The 18,572-nt window shown below is 46.9% G+C and overlaps 1 protein-coding gene across 3 annotated transcripts in view; it reads left to right on the plus strand.

Moving 5' to 3' along the window:
* Positions 1-18,572, plus strand: part of LARP7 (La ribonucleoprotein domain family member 7) — a 230,746-nt gene that overhangs the window by 65,900 nt on the left and 146,274 nt on the right. The gene's annotated exons all lie outside the window — the stretch shown is intronic.

An 18,572-nucleotide genomic window follows, 5' to 3' on the forward strand; every position in this document is an offset into this window, starting at 1 on the left:
ACAAAAAAACTATCGTGCTAAATGGAAACTGTTTACCACGTGGTGCACACAAAACAGTCTTGACCCTTTTTCCTGCACTACATCTTCTTTATTAGATTATCTATGGCACCTCTCAGACTCTGGTCTCCAGACCTCATCTGTAAGAGTACATTTAAGTGCAATCTCTGCTTATCACAATACCATTGGAGATGCACCAATATCGGTACAACCCCTCGTTAGTAGGTTTGAGAGGTTTAATTCAATTTAAACCCCCACACCGTCCACCAGTCACAGAATGGGACCTAAATGTAGTCTTAACAAGGCTCATGCTTTCTCCTTTTGAATCTATGGATTCCTGTGATGATAAATTTCTCACTTGGAAGACTATTTTCTTCATAGCCATCACATCGGCTAGAAGGGTTAGCGAGTTACAAGCACTTGTCACATACTCACCCTACACAAAATTCCTACATGATCGAGTGGTACTCCGTACACACCCAAAATTTCTTCCCAAGGTAGTTACGGAATTCCACTTGAATCAATCCATCATCTTGCCTACTTTCTTCCCAAAACCACACTCATCAAGGAGAGAGGGCTTTACACACCTTGGACTGTAAATGTGCGCTTTCGTACTATTTAGATTGCACTACGGCCCATAGGAAATCCACCCAGCTCTTTGTTTCTTTTGATCCAAACAAACCGGGTAAAGCAGTGGGCAAGCAAACTCTATCTAATTGGCTTGCAGATTGTATACAATTTTGTTACCAAAAAGCAGGCCTTCCTTTTCAGGGGCGAGTAAAGGCTCACTCAGTAAGAGCAATGTCAACCTCAGTAGCACACTATCATTCAGTGCCAATAGCTGACATATGTAAAGCCGCAACATGGAGTTCCCTTCACACCTTTGCGGCTCACTACTGTCTCGACAAGGAAGGATGACAAGATTCAGCCTATGGACAATCTGTCTTAAAGAACTTGTTTCCAGTATGATCCCAACTCCTTCCACATCCAACCTTTCGTGATTTCAGGCTGCCTCATTTTTCCCAACAGTACACCAGTTGTTGTGCCTGTTGCACAAGTTGTAAGCTGTTGGTCCAATATAAAGATGACTCAGCCTGTAGCTTGCTAATCACCCATATGTGAGGACTAGCATCCTGCTTGTCCTGGGATAAAGCAAAATTGCTTACCTTGTAATAGGTGTTATTCCAGGATAGCAGGATGTAGTCCTCACGAAACCCACCCGCCACCCCGCTGAGTTGGGTCCGATATGTTTTATTATTTTATTTTTGGCTAACGCTCATTGCTACAAACAAGACTGAAGGGAGACCCCTGTGGCTGAGAATATCATGGCATGCTGGGCATGCTCAGTGGGCTCAGAGTGCCAGTCAAAAGTTTCCCGCAATAGGGCTCCATCAATGACGTCACCCATATGTGAGGACTGCATCCTGCTGTCCTGGGATAATACCTATTACAAGGTAAGCAATTTTGCTATACAAGCGTGCGTATGCCCATATAAGCGCATATGTGAGCATAAGCACACACATGCTGAAATTTAAAATCGTTCGTGCAAGTGCACACATACTATTTAAAGTAAGCCTAGCATGTATGTATATATATATATATATATATATATGCTCCTAATTTTAAGCGGTTATGTAAGGAAATGTTATTAGCGTATCTTTCCTTAGGACGTGTCTGCTTTTAGACAAGCAAGTGAGCACGTTTTAAAACATGAGCATATGAAGGAAATAACCAGTTAGTCCACTAGTTTTCCCAGTCTATCTCTAGGTCATAAAGACCCCTTTGTTTCTTCAGCCTGCACATCCCCAGAATACCCAGACTTCTCACCCAGCCAGGTTTTAGCTATAATGATTTTTTGGCAGACTTACACCTCATAAAGAGCAGAAGTAAATAAGCACAAATAACAGCTCAGTGTGCTCTGTGTTTGCCAGTTTTAAAATTGGGATTTATGTGCGTAAGTGTTGACCTCCACCCTGGAACACCCCAACCCGCCACTTTTTTCACACGTTCTGTTGTTCGTACACGTGCATATACACATGTAATTTTCCAGTTTTAAAATAAGAGCTGCTCACGCTTCAGTATATGGGCCTTTTAACACAAACAACTCTTCTAAAATTCTCCCCTTAGATTGTAAACCCTCTGGCGATGGGGAAATACCTATTGTACCTGAATGTAATCTGCTTTGAAGTCCTGAAAGGCAGAATATAAATAGAATTAAAAAATAATCCTCTCTTTTCAAAAACAATGGACCCTACAATCAGAAGTACAGAACATAGTTTAAACCCCGGAGTTGAGAAAGCGGAAACTGAAGGTAAGCTTCCTTAGATGTGTAAAGTTCAGTGGAACCCACCTAATGAAGGAATTGGAGAGAGAGAAAACTGTTGAGAGAAAAAGGGCCATGAAGAAACAGTAGGATCTCTTCAGATTTCTGACAGACCAATGCAATAAGGAGCATTCAGCTGAATGCACAATTTTACCTGTGGTTATGTGCACATTTTGTGTGTGTAAACCTTACTGCTGATGCAGCAAAGAGTTTTACGCACACAAAGTCTGCATTTAAAACTGTGTCCTGCATAGGGCCCCCTCATGGAAATCCTATGCAAATGAAGATATTAAGCATTACCCTCCAATGCAGAGAGGTGCACTGACCTAGCTAAAGTTTTCTTAGCACTGGAAACTTTGCTGTTGGTCAGAGAGAGAGAGTAAACTTTCCAGCACTAATCTTCTCTGCCTAATACCTTGCATGAAAGAACTGAAAATCAAAATTTAACAAAGGTGGTGGTAGCAGTAATGTGGTTCCATCTCTATCTCTTTTGCTTCTGCTTCTATCTAACTTGGTGTCCATCTTTCTCCTGCTCCCACCCCCTTCAGGGCTGCTTTTTAAATTTTATAGTATTTTATTTTTTGCAGCAAAGTTTTTTACCGCACTGTTAATGGCAGTGAGCTGCAACTCCTTCCCTCCTTTCACATTCAACTCTAGCTCAGCGCAATCTGCCAATGCTCCCCCACCCCTGTCCCCGAGTTAAAATGTATATTCAGTCTGTGCTGAATGCATATTTTAATTCTCAATGCACTAACATAATATTAGCTTACTGCATCGGGAATTTAAAAATATTTGTGTTAGTAAACTGGGCACTCGGCTTTCTGGCCTATGACCAATAGAACTGGCCCACAGTGAACTGCAGAGTAGCATTCAGGCATTAAAACATTTCTCTCTTTCTTAGCTTGTGGCCAGATGTACTCAGGACCAATGGGTTATATGCTCCCCTGCTAGCAGATGGAGTCGGAGTCAGGTTTCAAAACTGACGTCACCCTAGATACACTCCTGCAGTGACCTCAATCCTTCAGTATCACTCCGTCTCCTAGCAGATGTGGACATGCTTTCCCTATGGGGATCGCTGTACCCTTTGGAAGAAGAAATTCTACTTTTAAATTGGAGAAAGATTGAGCTCTGCTTTCCTGCGGTGATACCTAAAGGTCCCTTCCCCATTTGAGAATTCCTGAGGTGATTTCCGAGATCCCTCAGAGGTGTGTCTTGGTCTGGTAGCCGGTTCCTGGCGTGGACTTTGCTGCTGAAGCAGCTGAAAGGCAGCAGATGCAGGAAGCAGAGCACGGTGGTGACTGTCAAAGCCCTTTCCCACCGCAGCCAGAGACCATTTCTGTACTCAGCCAGTAAGTGCTGAGCCCAGGTAAAAAAAAAAAAAAAGATTTACCGATCCAGAGACGATTGAAGGGATTTCTGGTAGGTTTCCTCCGGTCTCTGTGCTCAGCGCACAGTGCCAACGTCGTTCCTACTCCCATGGGGAGTAAGGAGAATTGGGCCACCGAGCAGGTTGAGCAGCCCCCGGTGGAATAGGCACACTGCATGGTTGGTCTCATTGACGCCATCTTGCACGCATTTCTGTGTGTGTTGTACAGCCCCACGTAGGACGTCTGTACGTGCAGTGCGTCGGCTATGCGTGAAACGTCAGTGCGTACTTATGCGCACAACTCTGAAAGCGCATGCTCAGCGCGTACCTACTGCACGACTTAATAATGGCATACAGGAAAAGCTGAGCACATGGACTGTGCACACACCATCTAGGCGCTCTAAATTTCTGCGCATATAACTTTTTAAGTGCAAGCCGATTGGAACGCACAATTACTGCCGCCAATGGTGCCGGCAACGAAGAAACCTATGCGCCTTGCTCTCTGTGCTGCTTGTCATATTAAGGCTTCTCAGCCTGACCTGAATTCCAACCTGTGTCAGCACTGGGAGGAAGCCCAAGGAGAGTTAGCTTCCTTGGACTTTGCTAAGCCTGGCTCCTCCTATTCAGATGATGGGTTATCCACAGCCTTAAATGGAAGTACCAGAGATCTGAGTACCCCCAGGACTGGGTCATCCCTGGGAGAGGGAAATTCAGTGGCACCTACCCCAGTACTTCCTGGGCTAGGCATGAACTCTGCTTCCTTCTCTTGGATGGAATTTTTTCCAGGGCCTTCAAGCCTTCGTACAGGTGCAGTCTGCTTACCTCGCTGGCCCCTGTCCGGACGAGGCCTCAACCGATAAGCCCTTTCTCTGTCACTCCTATCGGCAGACCTTGAGGCATGCCTCGCCTCACCAAGGGTATCCCTGGCAGGGACCCAGACGACACAGAGGAGGATCCAGATTCTTTGGAAGATGGGGAAATTCCCCCTGTTTTTTTTCCATAGAGATGAATTGGCGGCCCTGGTTTCCCAGACCCTGAAGATGCTGGGAGTTCCTAGGGTGGGACCCTATGATGGAACCATTCTGATTTCCCTACAGAAAGCCTCTTGCTACTTTCCAGTATTGGAAGCCATCCATGAGTTGATTGACCTGGACTGGGGCACCCTAGAAGCAAGTTTTAAAGGGAGACGAGTGTTAGAAGCTCTATACTCCAGCAGTGAGAGAGCGTTTGTGTTTCTCTAAGGTGGATGCGTTGGTCTGCGCCGTCTTGAAGCAAACAACTAACCCAGTGGAAAGAGGAGTGGCCTTGAAGGTTGCACATGATAGTCTGATGGAAACCATCCTTAAACAAGCCTTTGATGCGACAGCAGTGACCTTACAGATTGCTTATTGTTGTGCCCTGGTAGTCCTTTTATCTGATGCGGGCTCTGATCTAGTCCATACCTCGGCCAGAGGACTGGCCTCAGTGCTAGCAGCCAGAAGACAGCTATGGCCATGAAATTGGTCAGCTGATGCGACCTCTAAGGCAAACCTCACAAAGATGCCCTTTAAGGGATCACGCCTCTTCAGAAGCAAATTGGAAAAGGTGGACAGTAAATGGGGTGAATCTGCAGGGCCACAGCTACCAGAAGATAAGAGAAAGCAGTTAAAGCGCCCCTCGCCCATGAGGGGCTGATTCAGGGGCTCCTACCGCTCTTGGCCCTACAGAAATTCGACATTTCAGAAGTCTCATTCCTTCGGGAGGTCTCAGTCTTTTCGAAGTCGACTAGCCAAGAGAGAGGGGCAGGTTTGGGTTCAAGTTCATCCCGAACCCCCAGTGAAGTTTTGCCGACCCACCCTTGGAACGAGGAGGTCGGAGGTTGGCTGTCCCTCTTTTTACCAGCAGTGGGTCGAGAGCATTTTGGACAAATGGGTACTGGTTGTCATTTGAGAAGGATATGCGCTGGAGTTTCGCTACTCTCTTCGGGATATGTCCTTGATGTCTCCTTGCCACTCCCAGCACAAGAAGCAGACTGGAGTCTACTTTGGTAAGGCTCCTCAATTTGAGGGCTATAATTCCAGTACCTGTGCCCCAGGAAGATACGGGGCGTTATTCCATCTATCTCATCGTACCCAAGAAGGAGGGTTCCTTTCGCCCCATCCTGGACCTCAAGAGTGTCAACCGACATCTACGAGTAATTCATTTCTGCATGATAACTCTGTGCTTCATGACAATGGATGTACAACCGGGAGAGTTCTTAACCTCCCTGGACCTTTCTGAAGCCTACCTTCATATTTCAATCCGGTAGGAACATCAGCATTTCCTACCTTTGTGGTTCTGGGCCGCCATTATCAGTTCCGTGCGCTGCCCTTCAGCCTGGCCACCGTCCAAGAGCATTTTCCAAGATTATGGTGGTTGTAGTGGCGGCACTGTGAAAAGAGGGAATCTTGGTGCGCCCGTACTTGGACGACTGGATATTCGGGCGAAGTCCATGGAAGAGTCTCCACATGACCAGCAGGGTGACCTCCCTGCTTCAGGAAGTCCGATGGGACAAAAACAGTCTCAAAACCTCCCAGTCTTTGGAATATCTGGGAGTCCGGTTTGGCACAGCAGGGCAAATGACTTCCGCCCACGCAGGTAAGGAAGTTGATGTCCCAAGTGCGTTTGGTTGACTAACTCGATTCGCCTGACGATGTGCAGCTATCTTCAAGTCCTCAGTTTGATGGCGTCAACCCTGGAGGTAGTACTGTACACATGAAACAACTTCAATGCCTCCTGCTGTCACATTGGAACCCGATGTCTCAAGACTTTTCAATTCACCTCCACCTACTGGTGGAAGTATATTCTTGACTCCAGTGGTGGCTGCAGGAAGCTCACTTGGGCAAGGATGTAACCCTGTTCCTGCCGAACTGGCTGGTCCTCACAACAGATGCGAGCCTCCGGGGTTGGGGAGTTCACTCTCAGGAATTCACGATCCAGAGGTGTTGGACCAAGGAAGAGGCACTCTGGAGCATAAACCTCCTGGAAAACCCAGGCAGTCAGATTGGCGTGTCTACATTTCAGCCACATACTCCAGGTCTGAGTAATGTCGGACAATGTAACAATGGTAGCCTACATCAGCTGCCAGGGGAAACTAAACCAGCAAGTGTCACAGGAGATAGAACTCCTTATGGAATGGGCGGAAATACATCTACAGATGATTTCTTCATAATATAATAATGATAAATGACCTGGGCCGTTGGAGTGTTTGGAACATTGCTACATAAGATATCCCCCTGATGAAGGAAGTGATTCCGAAACGTGGCCATGTTGGGAGATACATAGAGCTAAGTACATTGGATTGATACAAGTGTTAACGGTGGATTTTACAAGAATATAAATATTTCCTGGGATGATAAATAAGACTCACAGTCACAATTTTAAAATGTTTTATTTACAAGCATGCTTTAAAAATACTTAAAAGCAATTTTTTTTTTGTGATACTGCCATATTTTGAGGAGTGTAGTGAGTTAATGATTATAACTAGCAGCAAACCATCTAGGTCATGATGTTCAGATTGGTTAAGATATGAAACTACTACTTTTCCACCTTTTAATATAATCAGTTTTTGTTGTAATTGTTTTTGGGGGTAACTATGTTAAGTCTTTGAAGCAGTAGCTGTTACAGTACACCCCAGTAGGTCGAGATTTGGCATCCTCAGGATGTGGGAGCACCCTGTCTCAGTGTGTCCTGTGAACTGTAAGACACTCATTCTACTTGGTTCAGCTGGCCTTGGAATTTGAGAGGCGTCAGCTCCCGCAACAGTCAATGGTCCCATACGCATGTTTCTGTGCCTCCGGGCCGGGAGCACAGGGCATCAGATGCCCTAGGTAGGAAGTTGTACCAGGGCATGATATTGATTGCCTGGATTGCCACCTACCATCTATACATGACCCAATATACTTGTACACTCTAGATGCAGGTTCAGGAGTTGGCTGACCGCCTTCTCCAGCAGCAGCAGGAGGCCTTCCTAGTTGTCCAGCAAGGCTTAAGAGTGTGGCAAACATGATGTGCATTCCACCTATGATGTATTTGAGACAGCAGCTAGGGTGGCAGCGGCGGGTATTGGGGCCCGCAGAATGGCATGGCTCCAAGCATCGGACCTCCGGCCGGAGGTCGAAGATAAGCTCACAGACCTGCCCTGTACTGGAGAGAACCTGTTTGGCGACAAGGTACGAGATGCTGTGGCTTAATTGGAAGATCATCATGAGACCTTCCAACATCTCTCTGCCAGTACTTCAGACCCTCCATCAGGAAGTCTTCGTGCCAGAGTGGCAGGAGGTCCTTTTATCGCCAGAGGAAATATTACCTTCTGGCCTCGTATGCTGCAAGAGGGTTCTAGGGGTCGCTTTAGACAGCAGCAGACCCCCAGGACTCAGCCACCTCCTCAACAAAGCCCTGCTACGAGGTTTTGACTGGCTCAGAGGGAGCATAAGCCCCGTGACCATACACTCGACATTAGGGTGGGCTGCATTCCTTCAGGACAAGTGGCTGCAGATCACCTCAGACCAGTGGGTCCTGTCCATCATCCTTCAAGGGTATCGGTTAAACTTTCAGTTTGTCCTGGCGGAATCGCTCCCCCCACTCGTCATGGGGTCAGACCCCACATCAGGAAGTCCTTTGGACAGAGCTGTCTGACCTTGTATTGGCGGGAGCCGTGGAACCCGTCCAGCTACATCAGCATATCGAAATATTTCCTGATTCCAAAGAAAATAGGGGGGCTACGTCCGATCTTATATCTGAGGGCCTTGAACAAACATTTGCGAAGAGAAAAGTTCAAGATGGTCTCACTGGGCACCCTGATTCCCTTCCTGCAAAAAGGGAACTGGCTTTGCTCCCTCGACTTAAAAGACACATTCGCCCACATAGGAACTTTTCCTGGGCACAGGAAGTATCTACGGTTCCTTGTGGGCGACGGCCACTTCCAATACAAAGTATTGCCATTTGAAATGCCTGGCAGTAGTGGGTGCAGACCTCTGCCACCTGGGGGTACATGTCTTCCCCTACTTAGATGACTGGCTGATCAAGAGTGCTATGCATGGAAGGGCACTTTGCTCCCTACGCTTAACCATTCAGGTGCTGGAATCCCTCGGGTTTGTCATCAACTCCCGAATTCCCATCTTAATCCGTCAAGTCAGTTGGACTTTATAGGAGCCTGTCTGGATATGACTCAAGCTCAGGCCTTTCTTCCTCGTGACTGAGCACTTGCTCTGGTATGTCTGGCAAGGGTGGCCCGCCGCAGACGAAGGATTTCGGCCTGGCTTCTGCTTCATTTACTGGGCCACATGGCCGCATCTATCCATCTTACCCCCTTCGCTTGCTTGCACATGCAGAGCACCCAGTGGACCCTGTGTTTGCAGTGGCGGCAGGCCTCCCAGAACCTCAGTGCAAGAGTAGGAGTCGCGTCCTCTCTCCAGACCACCTTGTCATGGTGGGAAAGTCTCCCCAACCTGGAGCAGGGGGTTACCCTTTCAGGCCCCCCAATGTACCAGACTGTGCTCACTATGGACGCTTTCACTGTGGGCTGGGAGGTTCAAGTGGCTTCCTCATGCAGGGTCGCTGGTCTGCTTGGGAGGCTCCATACCAGATCAACTTCCTGGAGCTTCGGGCCATCAGATATGTGCTCTGGGCATTTCAGGATTGCCTATCCAATTGAGCAGTCCTAATCCAGACTGACAATCAGGTTGCGATGTGGTACATCAAAAAGCAGGGAGGTTCTGGATCGCTCCTTCTCTGTCAGGAAGCTGTCCAGATATGGCCCTGAGCTCAGTCTCAGGGAATCCTGCTCCAGGTCATATACCTGGCCGGATTGGACAAGGTAGTGGCGAATCAGCTGAGTTGAGCATTCCACCCCCATGAGTTCGTCCCTAAATCAGGCAGTGGTGGATCGCATTTTCCACCTATGGGGGATTCTGGAGGTGGAACTCTTCGCCTCCCCTTGCAACAACAAGGTGAGCAGCTTTTGCTCCCTGTACAGGGAGTCCGGAAGGCCAGTGTCAGATGCTTTTGCCCACCACTGGGGCAACGGCCTTCTGTATGCGTAACCTCTATTTCCAGTATTGTTGAAGATTCTCCTGAAGCTTTGCCAGGACGAGAAGCACCATGATTCTCATCACCTCCCTATTGGCTGAGACACGTTTGGTTTCCGATTCTTCAGGATCTCTCGGTCAGGAAACCTCCCCCGACCTGATCACACAGGATCGGGGCAGGCTGTGCCATACCAACCTCTGGGTACTGTCTCTGACGGCCTGGATGTTGAAAGTCTAGTTCTGCGGCCCCTTGACCTTTTTGACAACGTGTCTTGGGTCCTGGTAGCTTCTCGGAAACCTTCCATCAGGAAATTGTACACTCTGAAGTGGAGGAGGTTTTCCATCTGGTGTGAGTAATGGCTTGGATCCATTCTCTCGTTCCACTTGAAATTTCTGGACTACTTGTTATATCTTTCTGATGCTGGTCTGAAAACCAACTTAGTCAGAGTACACCTCAGTGCTATTGGGACCTACCACTACTTAGTTGATGGTTCACCTATCTCCATGCAACCTGTGGTGAGCCGGTTCATGCAGGATCTACTTCAGCTGAAACCTCCCCTGTGGCTTCCTGTTGTGTCCTGGGATCTTAACGTGGTACTGGCTCGTCTCATGCGAGATCCTTTCGAGCTGCTGCACTCCTGCGAGCTGAAGTACCTGATATGGAAGATTATCTTCTTGGGTAGCAGTTACTTCCGCACGCAGAGTCAGTGAGCTTCAGGCGTTGGTAACATATCCACTTTACATGAAATTCTTTCATGACAGGATGGTGCTTCGTACTCACCCTAAGTTTCTGCCTAAGGTGGTGACTGATTTTCATCTCAACCAGTCCATTGTCCTGCCTACCTTTTATCCCAGGACAAGCAGAATGTAGTCCTCACATATGGGTGACATCACCAGACGGAACCCTATCACAGAAAACTTTCTGTCAGAGTTTCTAGAAACTTTTGACTGGCACACTGATCCCACTGAGCATGCCCAGCATGCCATTATCCCTTGAGCCACAGGGGTCTCCCTTCAGTCTTTTTTTCCGTGCTGCAATTTGCCTCACAGGAGCTCTGTGTGAATCCTCACACAAATTTTCCTCACAGAAAAAATATTTAAAATTCCTCAGAAAAACATCCCCTCATAAGGGTCTCCCATCTAAAATCTTTTTCTTTGACTCGGTGATTAAAATACTCAAATTTTGCGGTCGATACCGTTCTCATCGTCCCCCGGTGCCCACAGGCTGTCAACTGTTGTCAGGCCTCAACCTCGTGTCATTATGGCAACAGGTTTCAGAAAGTGCCCGTAGTGCCCTCGCACTATGTCGATAACTGATCCCCATGACGTGTGTGTCTTATGCCTCGGCCCTACACACGACGTCTCCTCTTGTACTAAATGTGCCGCAGTTAATTCCATCAACGTTGACACAATCTTCACCGGCAGGAGTATCCAAAAAAGTGATGATAAAAACCCACCGGGTTAATGAAGGCAGTGGTGACCGCCCGTCACCGACTCCATCAAAGGCATCGACAAAATCGACCTCTGCGCTGGGGAAAGACCGGGGCCGAGCACTGTGAAAAACATAGACACTGGCACCGATGGGAATCCATGCCCGGTGCCTGCACTGATTCCGGAGCGGCTTCGATGGCCATCAAGCTGCCCCCGAAGAGGACAAGGTTAGAGGAGCAGACTATGCCCTCGACACCAGAATGTCCAAAGCAATCCCCACCGATATCGGTGCTGGGTACTGCGCCCCACAGTGACCTGTGGAGGAGCCAGTTCCGCCTAATCTGCCACCCCATGTAGCTTCTCTGACCTCATCAGCTACACGGGAGGAACTGGACTGTCTTATCCACCAGGCAGTCATCGATGCTCTCCGGGAGCTACAACCACCAATGCCGGCCCCCGTGCCAGCACTGACATCGGTGTTTGCACCATTACTTACCAGACTAGATACATTGATCGGTGCCCTACTGACACAGCCTGCGCCACCAATACCCAAACAACTGGTGCACCCTCTGAAGGACCCGATTCCTATTCCTGGGTTGTCGGATGAAGAAGGCACCGACTCTGGTCCACAGTCACTGATGCCTCAACCAATGCCTGGACCATCAGGACTCTCGGGACCGAGACGTCCACAATTTCCCTCGATGCCATCGATGTCGCAACCATTTCCATCGATGCCACTGAAGCATCCATCGAAGGATCCATCAATGCCTTTACGTCCTACAATGCCAAGCTTCCTTCCTCGTCCGGTACCTTGAAAAGAATCCTCAGATACCTGGGAGGACGTGAACACTGACTCTTCTACAGAAGATGTATTGTCAGAACCCTCTCCTCAAGAAGAAAGGAGAAAATCTCCACCTGAAGACCTCTCCTTTTCAAATTTCATAAGGGAAATGTCAGAAACAATCCCATTTGATCTAATAACGGAGGAGGATGCCAGACATAAGACATTGGAGGTACTACAATTCGTTGATGCTCCAAAGGAAATCATGGCTATTCCAGTACACAAAGTACTGGTAGACCTGCAGCATTGACTGTGGGAACATCCTTGCACAGTTCCTCCAATGAACAGGAGAATGGATGCTACTTATTTGGTACAGCATATACCCGGTTTCCAGAAACCACAACTGCCATATCAGTCGGTAGTTGTAGAGTCAGCACAAAAGAAGTCAAGGAGACTTCATCCCCATTCCTCAACACGTCCTGGCAAGGATCAAAAGTTTCTGGACATTTTAGGATGCTAAATGTTCCAAGGCTCCATGCTGTTACCAAGAATTGCCTCATATCAACTATACATGACACAGTACCAAAGAAATATGTGGAAACAAGTTCAGGAAGCAAGAAACTCTTCCACAACAACATCAAGAAACTTTTAATACCATTATACATAAAGGCCTTGAGGCTGGAAAGCACGGGATCCATGCAGCTTACGATTCATTCAAAACAGCCTATCGAATGTCAGCAATGGGCATTAGTGCCAGGAGATGGGTATAGCTGAAAGGTATCAGACCTCAGGCCTGAGGTTCAAGATAGGCTAGCAGACCTGCCTTGCACCGGTGAAAACCTGTTTGATAATAAAGTTCAAGATGCAGTGACGCCACTTAAAGATCACAATGAAACTCTGCGTCAATTATCGATGATCACTACAGAAGCACCTTCTTCTGTCAAACACTCATCTTGGAGAGACACTAAAAAATCATTCTACCGCCCATGCAGGTGTTACCCACTTGCTCCTCATGGGAGAACGACTACGCTACCTCAGAGAGGACACTCTAGGCAGCCTAAAACATCCAGAACCCAGCCTCCACCACAAACAGGCCAGGCATCTGGATTTTGAAGAAATCCCAGAGAACAGCAGCCCAGCCCCTCCAAAAATCCAAATCAAAATTTACCAGTAGGAGGTCGAGTCCATCATTTCCTACCCAATTGGATGAACATCACCACAGATCAATGGGTAATTTCCATTATAACACAGGGTTTCCTTCTAAATTTTCTCACAGTACCCAAAAATCACCCACCCAACTCACTGTGGATACACAAAGATTACACAATTCTTTTAAAGTCAGAATTATCCACCCTTCTGAGCGCCAGGGCCGTGGAACCTGTTCCCCGACCGCAGCAGGGCAGAGGATTCTACTCCCGCTATTTTCTCATTCCAAAGAAAACAGGAGGCCTCCGCCCCATCTTAGACCTCCGCAATCTCAACAAATTTCTACAAAAAGAAAAATTCAGGATGGTGTCCTTAGGCACCATGCTTCCCCTTCTGCAAAAAGGAGATTGACTCTGTTCTCTGGATCTTCAAGACGCTTACGCTCACATTCAAATCTTCCCTCCTCACTGCAAATACCTGCGTTTCCTAGTGGAACATCAACCTTTTCAATAGCTGGTTCTACCTTTCGGACTTGCCTCGGCACCCCGTGTATTTACAAAGTGCCTAGCAGTAGCTGCGGCCCATCTACACAGGAAAAGCATACATGTCTTTTCTTACCTAGATGACTGGTTCATCAAGAGCCAATCCAAGCAAGGAGCTCTTGACACTCTAAATTGCACTATCAACTACAAGAAATCCCACCTAATTCCATCTCGCCTCCTACATTTATTCAGAGCAGAGTTGGATACCACCGTTGCAAAGGCCTTCTTGCCCATCGACTGCGCAGACACACTCTCCAAACTCGCTACATCTCTGCACCCAAGGAAAATAGCTTCAGCCCATCAATTCCTAATGCTGCTGGGACACATTTATTTATTTAGAACTTTTTATGTACCGTTATAACAAATGAATTTGAACAAAACGGTTTACAATTATTTCAAAATAAAAATAAAAAAATTAAAATAAATTAAAATAACTAAAACTTGGTTTCAACGGTCCACGTCACTCCTATGGCCAGATTACCATGAGAATAACGCAATGGACTTTAAGATCGCAATGGCTCCAAGCCATTCAACCACTGTCATCTCCAATTCAAATAACCCACCAGTTACACTTGTCTCTTCTCTGGTGTACAAACACAAACAACTTGCTAACAGGTCTACCCTTCCAGCAACCAGTTCCACAAATAGCCTTAACCACAGATGCATCCACCTTGGGATGGGGAGCTCATGTGAATAATCTTCAAACTCAAGGTACTTGGACACCTCTCGAAGCAATATTTCAGATCAACTTCCTGGAGCTTCGAGCTATATGCTTTTTATGCATTCAGGGACTGCCTTTCACACAAAACTGTTCTAATACAGACAGACAACACAGTTGCCATTTGGTACCTGAACAAACAAGGAGGCACGGGCTCTTATCTCCTCTGCCAAGAAGCCGCACAGATCTGGGACTTGGCCCTAACACATTCCATGTTTCTCCGGGCCACTTATCTAGCAGGCATACACAACATAGTTGCAGATCGCCTCGGCCGTCAGTTCCAATCCCATGAGTGGTCCTTGGATCCGACAGTAACGACCAAAATTTTCCAACAATGGGGTCAACCAACAATAGACCTCTTTGCGTCCAAACTGAATCACAGAGTGGACAAATTCTGCACACTGCACAGACAGAGAAACAGGTTAGCCATGGACGCCTTTGCTCGTCCCTGGAACTCAGGCCTACTATAAGCGTATCCCCCGATTACGCTGATAGCCAAAACTCTAATGAAGCTACAACAGGACAAAGGGTCAATGATACTCATAGCCCCGTATTGGCTTTGACAAGTATGGTTTCCCATACTTCTCGACCTCTCGATCAGAGAACCAATTCACCTGGGCACAGCACGCAGTCTCATAACTCAGAACCATAGCATGTTACGCCATCCGAACCTTCAGACCCTATCCCTCACAACCTGGATGTTGAAAGCTTGATCCTTCAACTGCTCATCTTTTCAACTGATGTCTTTCAAGTGCTTGTAGCTTCACGAAAGCCTTCCACACGAAAATCTTATCGTTGTTAGTGGAAAAGATTCACTGTGGTGCGCGCAGATAAGTATCGACCCCTTTTCCTGCCTCACACAATCTCTATTAGACTATCTCTGGCACCTTTCAGACTCTGGTCTCCAGACATCTTCAATGAGAGTACACCTGAGTGCTATCTCAGCTTACCATAAGGGAGTAGGGGATGCCCCGGTAACAGCGCAACCCCTTGTGAGTCTATTACAACTTAAACCCCCTTTACGGCCACCAGTCACGGAATGGGACCTCAATGTAGTACTAGCAAGGCTTATGCGCTCCCCGTTTGAGCCTATAGATTCCTGCGATGTTAAATTTCTTACATGGAAGGTTCTCTTCCTAGTAGCCATTACATCCGCTAGTAGAGTTAGTGAGTTACAAGCACTTGTAACATACTCACCCTACACACGGTTCCTACATGACCGAGTGGTACTCTATACTCACCCTAAATTCCATCTCAAGGTGGTTACTGACTTCCATTTGAACCAGTCAATAGTCTTGCCCACATTTTTCCCAAGACCTCACTCTCACCAAGGCGAGAAAGTTTTACACATCTTGTACTGTAAATGCACACTAGCATATTACCTAGACCGCACTGCAGGTCTAGGTAATATGCTCAGTAAAAGCAATGGCAACCTCAGTAGCACACTATCGTTCAGTATCGATTACTGAGATTTGTAAGGCTGCAACATGGAGCTCTCTTCACACATTTGCAGCCCATTACTGTTTGGACAAGGAAGGACGACAAGATTCAGCCTTCGGACAATCTGTCTTAAAGAACTTATTTCCAGTACAATCCCAACTCCTTCCACATCCAACCTCCTGTGATTTCAGGCTGCCTCATTTTTTCCAACAGTACACCAGTTGTTGTGCCTGTTGCACAAGTTGTACGCTGTTGGTCCAATACAAATAAGACTCAGCCTGTAGCTTGCTAATCACTGATATGTGAGGACTACCATCCTGCTTGTCCTGGGATAAAGCAGAGTTGCTTACCTGTAACAGGTGTTATCCCAGGATAGCAGTATGTAGTCCTCACGAAACCCACCCCACCACCCCACGGAGCTGGGTCCGAAACGTTTTATTATTTTATTTTTTGCTCACACTTATTGCTACAAACAAGACTGAAGGGAGACCCCTGTGGCTCGAGGGATAATGGCATGCTGGGTATGCTCAGTGTTTCAGTCAAAGGTTTCTAGAAACTTTGACAGAAAGTTTTCCATGATAGGGCTCCGTCCGGTGATGTCACCCATATGTGAGGACTACATCCTGCTATCCTGCGATAACACCTGTTACAGGTAAGCAACTGTGCTTTTTCCCAGGCTGCATTCTCACCAGGGCGAACGGGCTCTGCACCTTGGCTTTCTGTCTTGAGTGGATAGCAGGCCATAGGCCATCCACGCAGCTCTTTGTATCATTTGATAAGAATAGACTGGGAGTTGCGATCACCATGCACACGTTGTCCAATTGGCTGGCGGATTGTATTTCTTTTTGCTTCGCGCAGGCAGGCCTTCAGCTTGGAGGCCACATCAAGGCTCATCTGTCAGGGCCTTGGCAGGTTCGGTAGCCCACCTACATGTGGTCCCTGTGGCCGAGATAGGCAGGGCTGCAACATGGAGTTAAGAACTTAAGAACATAAGAACATGCCATACTGGGTCAGACCAAGGGTCCATCAAGCCCAGCATCCTGTTTCCAACAGTGGCCAATCCAGGCCATAACCTGGCAAGTACCCAAAAACTAAGTCTATCCCATGTTACCGTTGCTAATAATAGCGGTGGTTATTATCTAACTCAACTTAAATAGCAGGTAATGGACTTCTCCTCCAAGAACTTATCCAATCCTTTTTTAAACACAGCTATACTAATTGCACTAACCACATGTTCTGGCAACAAATTCCAGAGTTTAATTGTGCGTTGAGTGAAAAAGAACTTTCTCTGATTAGTTTTAAATGTGCTACATGCTAACTTCATGGAGTGCCCCCTAGTCTTTCTGTTATCCGAAAGAGTAAAAAACCGATTCACATCTGCCCGTTCTAGACCTCTCATAATTTTAAACACCTCTATCATATCCCCCCTCAGCCGTCTCTTCTCCAAACTGAAAAGTCCTAACCTCTTTAGCCTTTCTTCATAGGGGAGCTGTTCCAGTCCCCTTATCATTTTGGTCACCGGTCTCTGTACCTTCTCCATCGCAACTATATCTTTTTTGAGATGCGGCAACCAGAATTATACACAGTATTCAAGGTGCGGTCTCACCATGGAGCTATACAGAGGCATTATGACATTTTCTGTTTTATTCACCATTCCCTTTCTAATAATTCCCTCCTAAGCTCTCTTTTGACCTCAGACGCTCTATTTAGAATCGGATTCCGGTTCCGATTCACATGTGGGTTTTTTTCCATCGGGCCCAATCGCGGTTTTGTTTAACGGCTGTGCCCGAGCCGATAAACAAAAAACCCACCCCGACCCTTTAAAACTAATCCCTTTGCTTCCCCCACCCTCCCGACCCCCCCAAAAACATTTTACAGGTACCTGGTGGTCCAGTGGGGGTCCTGGGAGTGATCTCCCATTCCCGGGCTGTCGGCTGCCACTAATCAAAATGGCGCCGATGGCCCTTTGCCTTTACCATGTGACAGGCTATCCGTGCCATTGGCCGGCCCCTGTCACATAGTAGGAGCACTGGATGGCCAGGAGACTTCCGCGGACTTTACTGAATCGGCCCGTTTGTTAGTTAAATCCTCCTTTATCTCCTATTTTAATTCTTAAATTTTCTCACAGAAAGTGGTTAGAAAGTATACAGTCCCAATATTTAATCAGAACTTACTCCCTGATTTAATATCTTCCAAGAAATCCTTTAGACATCTTTTAACTCCTCAGACAGCACTAGAAGGGTACTTCACTCTTTCTTGATTCTGACAATTCCTTCCTTCTCACCCCTTACGTAAAATCTTCCCTCAGTAGCAATAAAGTTCTTGTTACCTTTATGTTGTATCTTCTTTTTTCTCCTGGTGGTGCATTTTACTGGTATCCCTTGCTTTAGATGGAATTTGTAACACTTCTATATCTTTCTGGATGAAAGATTTCCCTCTTCCAAAAGTTTCATGCTGACTCCCAGGTACATGGGTTATTCGTTCCAAGTGAAAATATATTAGACTGAACCCCAAAAGGGGGAAAAATCAAGCAAAAAGCAGGAAGGGTGGAATAAAACTTCCTATCCTCCAAACAGAGGAGTTAGTGCAAATAGACAGTTAATTCAAAAATATAATTCCTCTGCATGTGGTTACCAGACAGCTTAAATCCTCTGAAGGAGAAACAAAAGTCTGTCAGAATCTTCCCTTATACATGATCTAACCTTACACAGCAGGTGCCCCAATCCACTGTGAAGGTGTACCAAGGCTCTCACAAGGAATTCTCAAAAATTGGCTTAAGAG

This window comes from Rhinatrema bivittatum, chromosome 1 (genome assembly GCF_901001135.1).
Source record: "Rhinatrema bivittatum chromosome 1, aRhiBiv1.1, whole genome shotgun sequence".
NCBI lineage: Eukaryota > Metazoa > Chordata > Amphibia > Gymnophiona > Rhinatrematidae > Rhinatrema > Rhinatrema bivittatum.